An 11,127-nucleotide genomic window follows, 5' to 3' on the forward strand; every position below is an offset into this window, starting at 1 on the left:
ATATACATATATGTATCCCAAAATTTATAAAATTATAAAACTAAAAAATAAATTGATTGTCTGTATATTGTGTATTTAGATTCAATTATTATTATTTATTTTTCTTGCATTTGTTTTGCTTCTTAATGATTTATAACATTCAGTAGCTCATGTGTTTTCTTTTACGTAATATAGTTTCGTAAAGACATTTTCACCAGCATATGCTAAATGTTTGCCAAGTTCAGATTCAATTGCATGTTGAAGAATCATACTACAACATTCAAGGACGGTAACTCGTTGTTCTTCCTCACTAAACAATGCAGGATACGAAATACATAGTTATGGTTTACAATTGAATATAACGATTCCTTTCATATTCATTTTTTTCATTAATTATTCGTGCTGCATTTACGAAAGTTTATTTTAAACTTTAGTCGTAAAAAATTGTAACTGAAAAAATGAAAACTACCACAATATTAAAATGTTTTACCTTTTACTAGGTGTTACTTACTATAATTTAATGGCAACATGATATTTTTTTTAAACTCTTTCGAAAATCTGACATATTAGCTCTAAAAATCTAGTGCCACAAGCTTCGATTCACAATAAATATCAGAAACCCTGTTTTAAGACCGTATGCATCATATTATAATTAAAAAGGGCTTTGTTTTCAAAGTCCTGTATCAAAATATATTCGCGATGCAAAAAAACTCGAATTGTAATTTATACATTTATCTTCTTACTAATTGTCACTAAGTTTCTTTATTATAATTTTATTCTTTGTTAAAACGTATTCTGCTTATATTAATTATATTGCAATTACCGTTGTTATTCTATTTATTCGCTTATATTTAAATAATATGTATAACAAAAAATTTATTTATGTCAATAAGTGGTATTGTAATATATATATTCGTGTCTTTAGGTTACTTTACATCATATCGCTGGATAAGCCACCAATACATCTATGGCGATAATGTAAAGCACTTATTCGTTCTAGAAATATTATTCCCATAAATTCTTGTTAGTATTGTTTTGTTTGTTAAGCTTACATTCATATAAATGATCTGATTGTTTAAATATGATTATATAAGTTTAGTTTAAATGTTTTCATCCTACATTATGTAATTTGTAATTACTATTGACTAACTTGTATGGAATACAATTTTTTAGTACTTATGTCTGATTTTTTTTCTTTCAGGTAAGTGCTGAATTCATTTGGATGATTTGGTCTCTATTGGGTAACTAAATCTTTATTGTTTGGATGCTTTGCTGTTAACTTATATAGCTTGTTTGTTCTATTTGTGTTAGATTTTGAAAATAACATAGTACAAGAGAATCTTATTTCATAGAAATTCAGAGTAACATAATGGTGCATAATAATGTTATCGATTGAAACACTAAAATATGTAATACCTTTAAGTATGCTTATTCCTTTAGAAATTCCCTGTAGTTATAAATATCTAGATTAATAACTCATAAACGGGTTAAGTCCTTCTAACCATACAATCATCAATCAGTCATTGCATTTTCAATATAAAGTTCTTCTAAAGCGCAGTTCTCATCATATTTTGGTCACTGAATTTCTTAATTGTACCATTCAATTATATGTCGTTTATAATGACTTCCTAGGAACCAGACATATTCGGTCATTATAACCGATCGGTGTAATTAACCAGCGGTTGCCAACATTCCTTTGACTAATTTTGGTCGATCATAGTAAATAGTAAATCTGTCTTTATCTGAAGATACTTTGAATTAATAAATATTGTTAATTATACATTTTATTTTAATTCTCCTGGACGTGAGTTTTTAGGCCCTTTAAATAATTATTGTTGTTTGTAGGTAGGTACTTACGAAAGATAAGCCGTACATCTATATTTCAGTACGAGGTGTACTCGGCGAGCTATTGATAGATTAGCAAAAAGTATATCATATTAATAATTTCATGATAAATTTTAAAAAAAGTAAAATATTGAAATCAAATTATCAGCCTTACTGTGCATTATTGTAACAATTTTTTCATATTTATGAACAAATAGTACAACTTTTTTTTAATTTATTTATTGCTATTTACAACTATACCTTATAATACATTTAGTAAATTATAATATATTTAGTAAATCTCAGTTAAATTGGAGTGTTACAGCCGTGTAGAGAAACTATCCATTGGTATCACTCTAATGACATTTTACATTAGCTGGTCTCGTGGCCATCTTCTTTTCAGGCGCATCGGAGGATTGTCAGGAATAGAAGAGGAAGCAAGGTTAGAAACTAGTGGGTTTGGGTGGTTAGGGAGTTTGTAATATCTGGTTCGGGTTAGATCAGTTACATATGGAACATCAAGGTCTTTACTTATGATTTTATTTGTGACAAAGTAAGGAGCCCTAAAGATTTTGGATTGGAATGATTGGATATGAGAGGAATTCGAAGGTTTAGTGGAGCCCTAAAGCTCAACTCCGTAAATCCAGATTGGCCTTATTACAGCCATGTAGATAAGTCTTTTGTAATGAGTTGGAAGCTTAGAACAACAACTTGAAGTTGACTAAAAAATTAAATTTCATTTTTAATTAGTAAAAATCTTTCTTGAAAAAGTGTCGGAAATTCGAATTTTTTAGGTACCGCATATACGGAATACTGCTATTAAAAGTTGGGCCGGAGAATTTATTTTCTTTATGACCCTACATTCCGAAAACTTAATAAATGATTTAAAAAATAAAAAACAGTTTTTAATATATGTTTTAGTTAGCTACCCATACCTAGAATGCACCTGATACTGAAACACAGTGTATAAACATAGTACTAGACTACCCCTATGTAAGCCGATCGTGACATACTTTTAACATAAAATGTAGATCTTATAAACTGAAATGTTAGACACCCCTGTAATATACTATCACTACTCACCTTATTTAAATATGAAATAGGAATTTAGGGTTCGGAAACATTTAACGCCATAATTGGTGGGTCGTTTTATCCAAGGTCGTTATTCATGATATCCAGTGTACAAATATAATAGGTATTATAACTTAATAATATAATATTATTAACGAAAAATCTTTTATGAAATAGAAGGGACTGTATATAATTTTCTCTTGGGCCCAAAGTTGATTTTTAATTTTCTGTCCCTTACCTTTGTTGGTGTTCTTCATGGTTGTATTCAAGGTTCCATTTTCTACATGGTGTATATTAGTTGAAACCCCAACCCGTCCTAGTACTGTCCTCATCACGTTCGCCAATGACCCATTTATTGCATCTCGAACACTTTTGTCACATATCACAAACCTTGAAAAATAGTTTCATAATTTAAAGATAGAAATAAAAACCAACATATGCTATCGAATCACCTTACCTTCTTCTTTATCTGGCCTAAAATATGTTTTAATAGTTGTTCGTTGGCAAGGCTTGAAGCGAAAAAAAAACTAATCGATTCTGATTAAATTTATTCAACTTGCAATGCATTTCCAAAAGCTCAGCTATTGGACTATGATAGGTCTCTCTCGAAAAAGAGATTTAAGATTTTTATATCCCCAATATCCATTTTGATTTATTTATGCATGAATCCAAGCTCATCTTTATCTCTCAAATATAATTATTGTTGACTGTATTAACATTAGATACTAAAAGATCTGTATTGAAATAAACTTCCATTCCATAGGTGTACTAAGTATATTTTTATTTTGATACTCCACACAAATTCCATACTTAACTTCTTATACTTGATACAAAATAATTTCTTCACCCAATACTGCTCCAAAACACCTGGAAAGTAGCATTGAGAACTTTAAAATAGTAGCTATCAGATGATCCCTATTAAGTAAACTATTTGTTTCCTACGTCACTATCATAAGTGAAATATGTACACAAGTGAAATGTAAATATTACAGTTGACTATTAAGGAGTTGTGGAGGCTATACAATTTTTAATCTAGATAAGTACAATATGAATTGATCTCAAGTGATACAACTAATAATTTAATTAACAACCACTAAAATAAAAATGAAGTAAAAGATAAAAATAAAAAAATAATTATTTAAAAAAATTAAATTAAATTAAAGAAAAAATAATAATAAAAAAAAACTGAAAGGATTTTGAAGTGAATAAAAAAGCTGCAAATTAACAATTGATGAATTAACATAATAATGAGAATAAAACAAGATGATACAGAATATGATAAAAATAAGGATCCAATAATATCTATTACTAAGCATACACATACATTGCTAATTCTAATTGTAATCTAATAAATAAATTATGTGGAGTTAAGAAAAAATACTGGCAGATATGGTCATTTGGTGAATCAAAATCAATTATTAGGTATAATAGAAGTAAGAAAGTACGCAGTTAAATATTTATTTTTTAGTTCCTTTTTTCTTTGGTTGATTTGTTTATTTGTTCTTCTGGTAAGCGATTGAACAGACATGGTACCATATAGTTTAATGTACGTTTACCAAATTTATTGTATAGCACATGGATGATGCCATATCAATTTTATAAAATTACATTCACTCGCTTACACATGTTTAAAGGCATTTTCTTTGAATTACATATATTTAGAAACTGGCTTATCCGATTCGGCCCAAAGCTAGAACTTCTTTGTTAAATTTTAACAAATAGCATCTTTTATTTTCGCTTATTTTTCGAAAAAGTGATTTCATGGGTATTTCCATAATTTAAAAACAGCGCGTCCCATAGAGTTAATTCTCAAATATATAATTGCCAACCTTGAAATTTAGTTCAATATATACCCATAAGAAATTAGCTGGAAAAGTATAATTTCATCGAAATTCAATTTTCAAAAAGAAGAGAGGAGGCCAAAAAAAAATTATAAAAATAGAAACAAATCTATGTCGCATGTATTTGGCAACGTTTGTTGTTCATAGTTAAAGATTATGTCATTAATATTTATTTTTAACAATTTATTCTATCATAAATCAAAGTTTTATACCACAAAACGACATTTAGCTTTAAATAGTTTCCAGATTTCAACTTCCACCAAAATAAGGTATATGCGTTATTTACTGATAAGTATTTTACGTCCTCGTATCTTGATGGATTGCACACTAACCTTGATATTATCTTTTCAAATTCCATCACAACCTGGATTCTGATACGAGTATCCTATCGGTGGAGACACATGTTCTTACACTATCATGGCTGGCCTTAGCTGATTCGAGGCCAAGTGGAAACCTTTCCTGCGAGCCTTCCCCACCTGTCAACCAATGAGATTTTTGTAGGTTTACTCTCCTCTCCCAACCTGTTAACATGATTTTGTCTTATCTATAATCTTTAATTTTATTCCTTCTGCTACTGTAAAACAGAACTTTTAACCCAGATTTAACTTTTTTTTTTTTATTGGGTGAGCCTCTTAAAAGCGGTCGTTGTAACGCTTTTTTCAGGGCAAGTTATGATTTACATGGTTTAGGTTTGGTTGTAAATAATAAGTTTATTTTTCCACATTAAATTTACATGTGGGAATAAATAAATATATACATATGTATTCTGAAATTTCATGCTCTAAAAAACTCTAAACAAAAAAAAAATAGGCTGATGACTTCTCAGTTATATCTATAAATCGAAATATTTATGAATTAACGTAACTTTAAAAATAAAGTATAATTTCTTTGTTAAATATTCTCTTAACCATTATTTTCCAATAAATAATAAAGCAACTGTACAAATTTATTATGACTTGAATTAGAAATTTCGTTTTAATATTATTTATTATTTTAATTTTTATCGCAATCAAGATTTATTACCTAAATCCTATTTGGCCTAAGGGCATTGGAGAGAAGTGGGGGAGGTTTGGTGTTGCTATGACATTAATCCAAATTTTAAAATTAAATTAGTGTTTTTGAACCTTTGGGTTTTACTACAATCTTTTTTTCCCGCATATTTACTGTTGATCATATAGCTTATTGTGTTGGTGAATGCATTTGGTATGGTAAAAATGCATTTACAAGATGTTTGTTAGTCGACATAATTTTACTTGAAAATCGCCAATGGAGAAATGTTGTAAATACAATTATGTCGTTTACCAATATTTAGTAAACCCATTTTTGTGCCCGCTAATACTATAAAGACAATTTCAAAACATTTTAGAGTCAAATCATTACTCTTTCGGAGCTGCGTTATTATATCCTTCCGAAATACTTACGTTCCAATACTCATTATTAAAAGTATCTCATAATGGTAACACTCAATAACTTGTGCCTCCCTAAAGTGCCCATCCTATTGGTCCTCTATCGTATCATTCCTCATACATTTCTGTAGACCAGACAATTGTAGATAATCATCTCTTTCAATGTTGACTTATCATCAACTGACCTATATTTTCATTTTCGTTTTATTCATTCTTTTTTTTTCTGATAGCAATTTCGGCTTGGTATTCATTGAATTTTAAATGTGAAGTTGTATGCCATTAAAATGTTGACAGTCGAATACGTGATAACTACTGTCTAGAATAGTCAGTAACGAATTATCTTATAGTTTTTCTACTTACCCTATTTGTCTAACTTAGATCAAATTCTGATATATCATAATAAACATGGTCTGTTCATAAAGTTCAAGACACGTCACTTATCTACATTATTGAAATTTTAACTTCAATGTTGTATTAGATTTGATAAAAATAGTGTATTTGCCTACGTCATAAAGTATGTCACAATAATTATGAAAACATATTCTTTACTAACATTGAATTAACGGTCATGATGGCCTTGAATACATCAATAAATATTGTGTGTATGTTAATAGGAAGCCATTGGCAAGGGCTAGGAGAAAATTAGATCCTGTTTAACAGAACTGGTTTTGTGATCGTGAACTTTTACCCTACTACAACCCCACACACCTTAACTGTTCGGCTCCTTCCTTGTCTTAATTGTTGGTTTTATAATATAGTGCCAAACCTCTGAGTTATTTTCCAACTAAAAAAAAAAACATGAACATAATTAAAACTATAAAAAAAAAAATTTACTGGCAGAAAAATTGTATCTTATAAACAGTTTTATTCAAATATATTGCTACATTACACAGCATATTTATAAAGTTATCATTATACATAATATAAATACTTTTTATAGGAAGGTTTTACATTTAATTCACAAGTATTATCAACACTGCAATTAAAAAAGAAAGAAATCGAAAATTATATCATCAACCCTATTCATTCTAAGCAACAGAATGTACTTGTAATTACATGTCTACTAAAACGCATTGGTGGATGAAAAGTTAAATCGACATATATGGATACTAAAACTTGGTACAGTAGTTCTGTATCTTCCACTATGCACCTTGAGTGCATTGATTACAACTTGTTAATTATGGAGTTGTAACTTTCTTTAATGTGATTAAACGAGAACTACAACAGCCCTCTTTAGTATCCTTTTTTTCTGGGCACATAGCCACTTCATTTTATGTGATAAAAATGAATTTAGAAATACCTATGTATTGTCACAACTTCATTTTTTTTTTTAAGTTTGAGAAGAACACTCCACTTTTATTAGTTGTTAGTCGACTTCAAGATAGCATTTTGAGCAAACATCGTTTATGCATGTACGAGGCATAAGGCATAAGGTGAATGAAGAGTTTTGAATAGGTGCAACTAGCTGATGCACAATGAAACAGACTATATAGATTTTTTTAAATCAGAATTTCCCTCTTACTGATGAAACTCGTGGAAAAGCAATATTTACTAGACAGTGTTATTTCGCTGGTCCAGGCTTTGAGAGAGGAAAAGCAGAAGATATTGGCGTTGACCATTGGTTTGTAAAAATATTAATCATGTGACCAATTATATTTTACAAAAAGCCTCTTCTTCAGATGATGATGACATACTAATTAAACTGTTCAATTTCGAAAAAAAAAGTTAGGTTCTAACCGGTAAAAGACACGGAAGACTATTAACAAAAACAATGAGAGTATAGATTGTTGCGGTAGATACAGACTCATTTGAACATGAAAGGTAGTTACTGCTAATTGATAGTCGTATCTACCCACAGCTGTATCTATATCGATACCACACCACAACTATGGTGTGTTAAAATTCGTTTTATCAAAGTTATTTGAGTACTGAAACTATACCGTAGTGTCAACTATGTAGTCCCTACGTAGTAATCACTTCACGTTTTACAACTTTTTACAAGTATCATTCGTCTCATGCATCTATGCATATCAACACACGGTAAGCTCTTTGCTAACTCACATATGTGTAATGATATAGGTATTAAATTAAGGCATTATCAGAAAATTATATTACGAATATGAAAGAGAAGGCTGAGGGTGCGGTCAAAAAGGAACAAAAAATAATTTTCAACTATTTATTTACCGACGTTTCGCATTACTTTACAGGGTTTCATCAGAACTAAAAAAATATAAAAAATAACTAAAAATACGTCGACAATAAAAGATAATAAGATGACAATAAAGTAAACTAAGGTTGGGTAAAAATTATGTAAATATAAGTGAAAAAATATATAAAAATAAGTTGTAAAATAATAAGTATATGAAAAATAGAAATAATCTAGAATATTTGATTTAAAACGAATCGGATACGTAATAACACGTAAAAATAGAAAAGTAAATATTACCGAAATAAAAAACAAAATTTTTCACACCAAGACTGAAAACTAAATAAATAAGATAAAAATAAATAAAGGTCAAGAAAAAGTAAAAAATATAATAATAATCATAAATAAAGAACAAATCAGAACAATCCACCTATTGTCTTGAAAGACAGCACTAGACACTAGTGAGTAAAGGCGGATATGAGATAGACTGTGGGTGAGATATGACCGCTTAAAGTGGTTAAATATGACTGGAATAAAAGAAAATATATTAAAATATGAAAATTATAATATAAACAGAAATTAAATGATAGCATACGTAATTAATTAATTAAAAATTTATATTTGACATATACAGATAGATAAACTACACTATATTGGCCTGAGTTTCGTTCGAGCGTAAATTTATGAAAGAGGAATAAATGCAATAAACTATTACCATGAACTCATTTAATTACTTGTACATTATTTTGGCATAATTTAATGTACTATGAGTTTTCTACCTTGTAGGTGAAAAAATGTCGGGCAATACAGTTTGGCATTGCAGTTTTGAATGTGTCCGAATTTATACTAAAATCCAATTATACCACTCTGTACCTTGGAAATTGTAATATTGAGTTCGTTTTTCCAATGTGTCCTTTAAATTTAAATCATTTAAGCAGTATGAATGGAAAACTTAATATAACCTTTGTTACAAAAGGCCGGTGTGAATATACCACAATTCATGCTCCACCGTAGACTGTTATGATTATGTGGTTATCTGCCCTTGGAAATCGAGACTGAACCATTTTTTTTTTTTTCTTATGCAAACCATTATTTTTATTGACCTTAAATAATACTTTTAAAATTTTGTATTTCGTTCTCTCTTACGTGACAAACTGTTGCTTGGGATGAAATATCCATGAGAAATTTAAAAGTTTATTGGAATAGACCTTTTTATTCTGCTCTAGTTGTTGCAGCATGAAGAGTGAAGATGAGTCCCATTATAGCCATAATCTATTATTGTTAAAAAGATTGCTGCCTCAATTAGTTATAGTTGCATAAGGACTATTATTGACTATGGTTTCTTGTTTGCTCTAAAAGTTTTATCATTATTATGTGGCTCTTGATATCTGATTATAAAACAATTGATTTTTTTTAAATCTAAAGTACTGAATATTTCTAAGTTGTATTATATTTTTCGAATTAAATTTATTATATTACGACAAAACGTAGTCTTCAAAACCTGTCAGATCTTTCTTCCTATCCTTACAAAAACAAAAATAGATTAATCGATTCCATATTGAGTGAAAAGGCAGAAGTTTATTTTCTTAGTGGAAGGGAGAAAAATATGTAAATAGTGATTCAATATAACTTTGTTTGTCAATATTCACAAAATATAGGGTTATAAAATATTAGTTTGAAATTAATATAACTGGAGAAAAAAATTACTCACATCAGGTTTTTCCTAATAAAATTAATTTAACAATAAGCACTTAAAGAAGAGAGTATTGTATGGTTATTCATGTAAAGAACGAAAAAAAATTTTCAATAGTAATAGTAATTAATTTTTGTTAATATATGCTAAATTTAATTATTTAGAACCTTACAAACTACATCTAACTGGTAATTCCCTCCCCCCCTCATTTAAAATTTTAAAAACGAATCTGCGATTCGGCTGTAAATTTCTATATATCTACTTTTTACTTCTTGAATTTATTATAATATAACTATAACTTTTAATTTAATATTGAATATTATTGAAGTAGTGTGTCAAGGAAGATTGTATTGTGTTGTAACTTAAGATTTCAAAATTCTAAACAGCATTAGGGGGAAACCCCTAAGAATTTTTTTTTTAAGAATTAAAACGTTTGTGATTTTTAAAATTTAATTATGTTTCCTAAAGTTTAATGGGACCATTGCTTTTATCTTTTCATACGTTTTACTGTAATTTTTAGAATATTAATAAACAACAATCATTTCTTTATTTTTTGTTTCCACTTAACTTTTTTTTCCTTTATTTTAAAAACATAATTTTCGGTTTAGTTGAAATTTCACCGAAAAAAATACATTTTTAAAAAGCGTTTTAGTTTTAATTCCCAATAAATCATGTATTCACTGTAATTACTTATAATTAATTGACTTTTTATTATTATCACAAGATCAATTATTGTATTTTTTTTTTTTTGTAACTTTTTATGTTGTTGATATTAACATCTTAAGTTAATATATATGAACGAATATGCTGAATATTAAGACCACATCAACTATCAACAATGTACTCGAAGCTGTGTATCTCTATTTTAGTATTTATATTATTACTTAAAATTGCTTTAAAACCTAGATAATTTTAAGTAATATTTATTTAATTTATTTATATAAAAGATAATTTATTCGTTCATTGTATTGTATATTTATTTTCTTTGAAACCTTGTCTTTTTTTTGACGTGACAACGTCTTATAAATCATTTTGCGGGATGCCATGTTAGAAAAAGTGTCCCGTAACGAAAAACAGCTTTCATAATTTCCATGTATTTCTTAACAATGTCGTATAAAATCACATGTTATTTTATTCGTTCAAGCAAAATGATTATAACAATATTTT

At 28.3% G+C, this 11,127-nt stretch overlaps 1 protein-coding gene across 4 annotated transcripts in view; it reads left to right on the forward strand.

Moving 5' to 3' along the window:
* bdg (bedraggled) overlaps window positions 1-11,127 on the forward strand; it is a 237,767-nt gene that overhangs the window by 164,533 nt on the left and 62,107 nt on the right. Inside the window, exon 1 of one of the 4 annotated variants that reach the window (XM_067052940.1) lies at window positions 1,202-1,220. The exons of the other annotated variants lie outside the window; for them this stretch is intronic. The gene's annotated coding sequence lies outside the window, so the exon portion shown is untranslated. Of the gene's footprint in view, window positions 1-1,201; window positions 1,221-11,127 lie in introns of those variants that run through there. 4 annotated transcript variants of the gene reach the window in all.

Source organism: Halyomorpha halys, unplaced genomic scaffold (genome assembly GCF_000696795.3).
Source record: "Halyomorpha halys isolate HHAL.00 unplaced genomic scaffold, Hhal_1.1 Scaffold186.1, whole genome shotgun sequence".
Taxonomy (NCBI): Eukaryota; Metazoa; Arthropoda; class Insecta; order Hemiptera; family Pentatomidae; genus Halyomorpha; species Halyomorpha halys.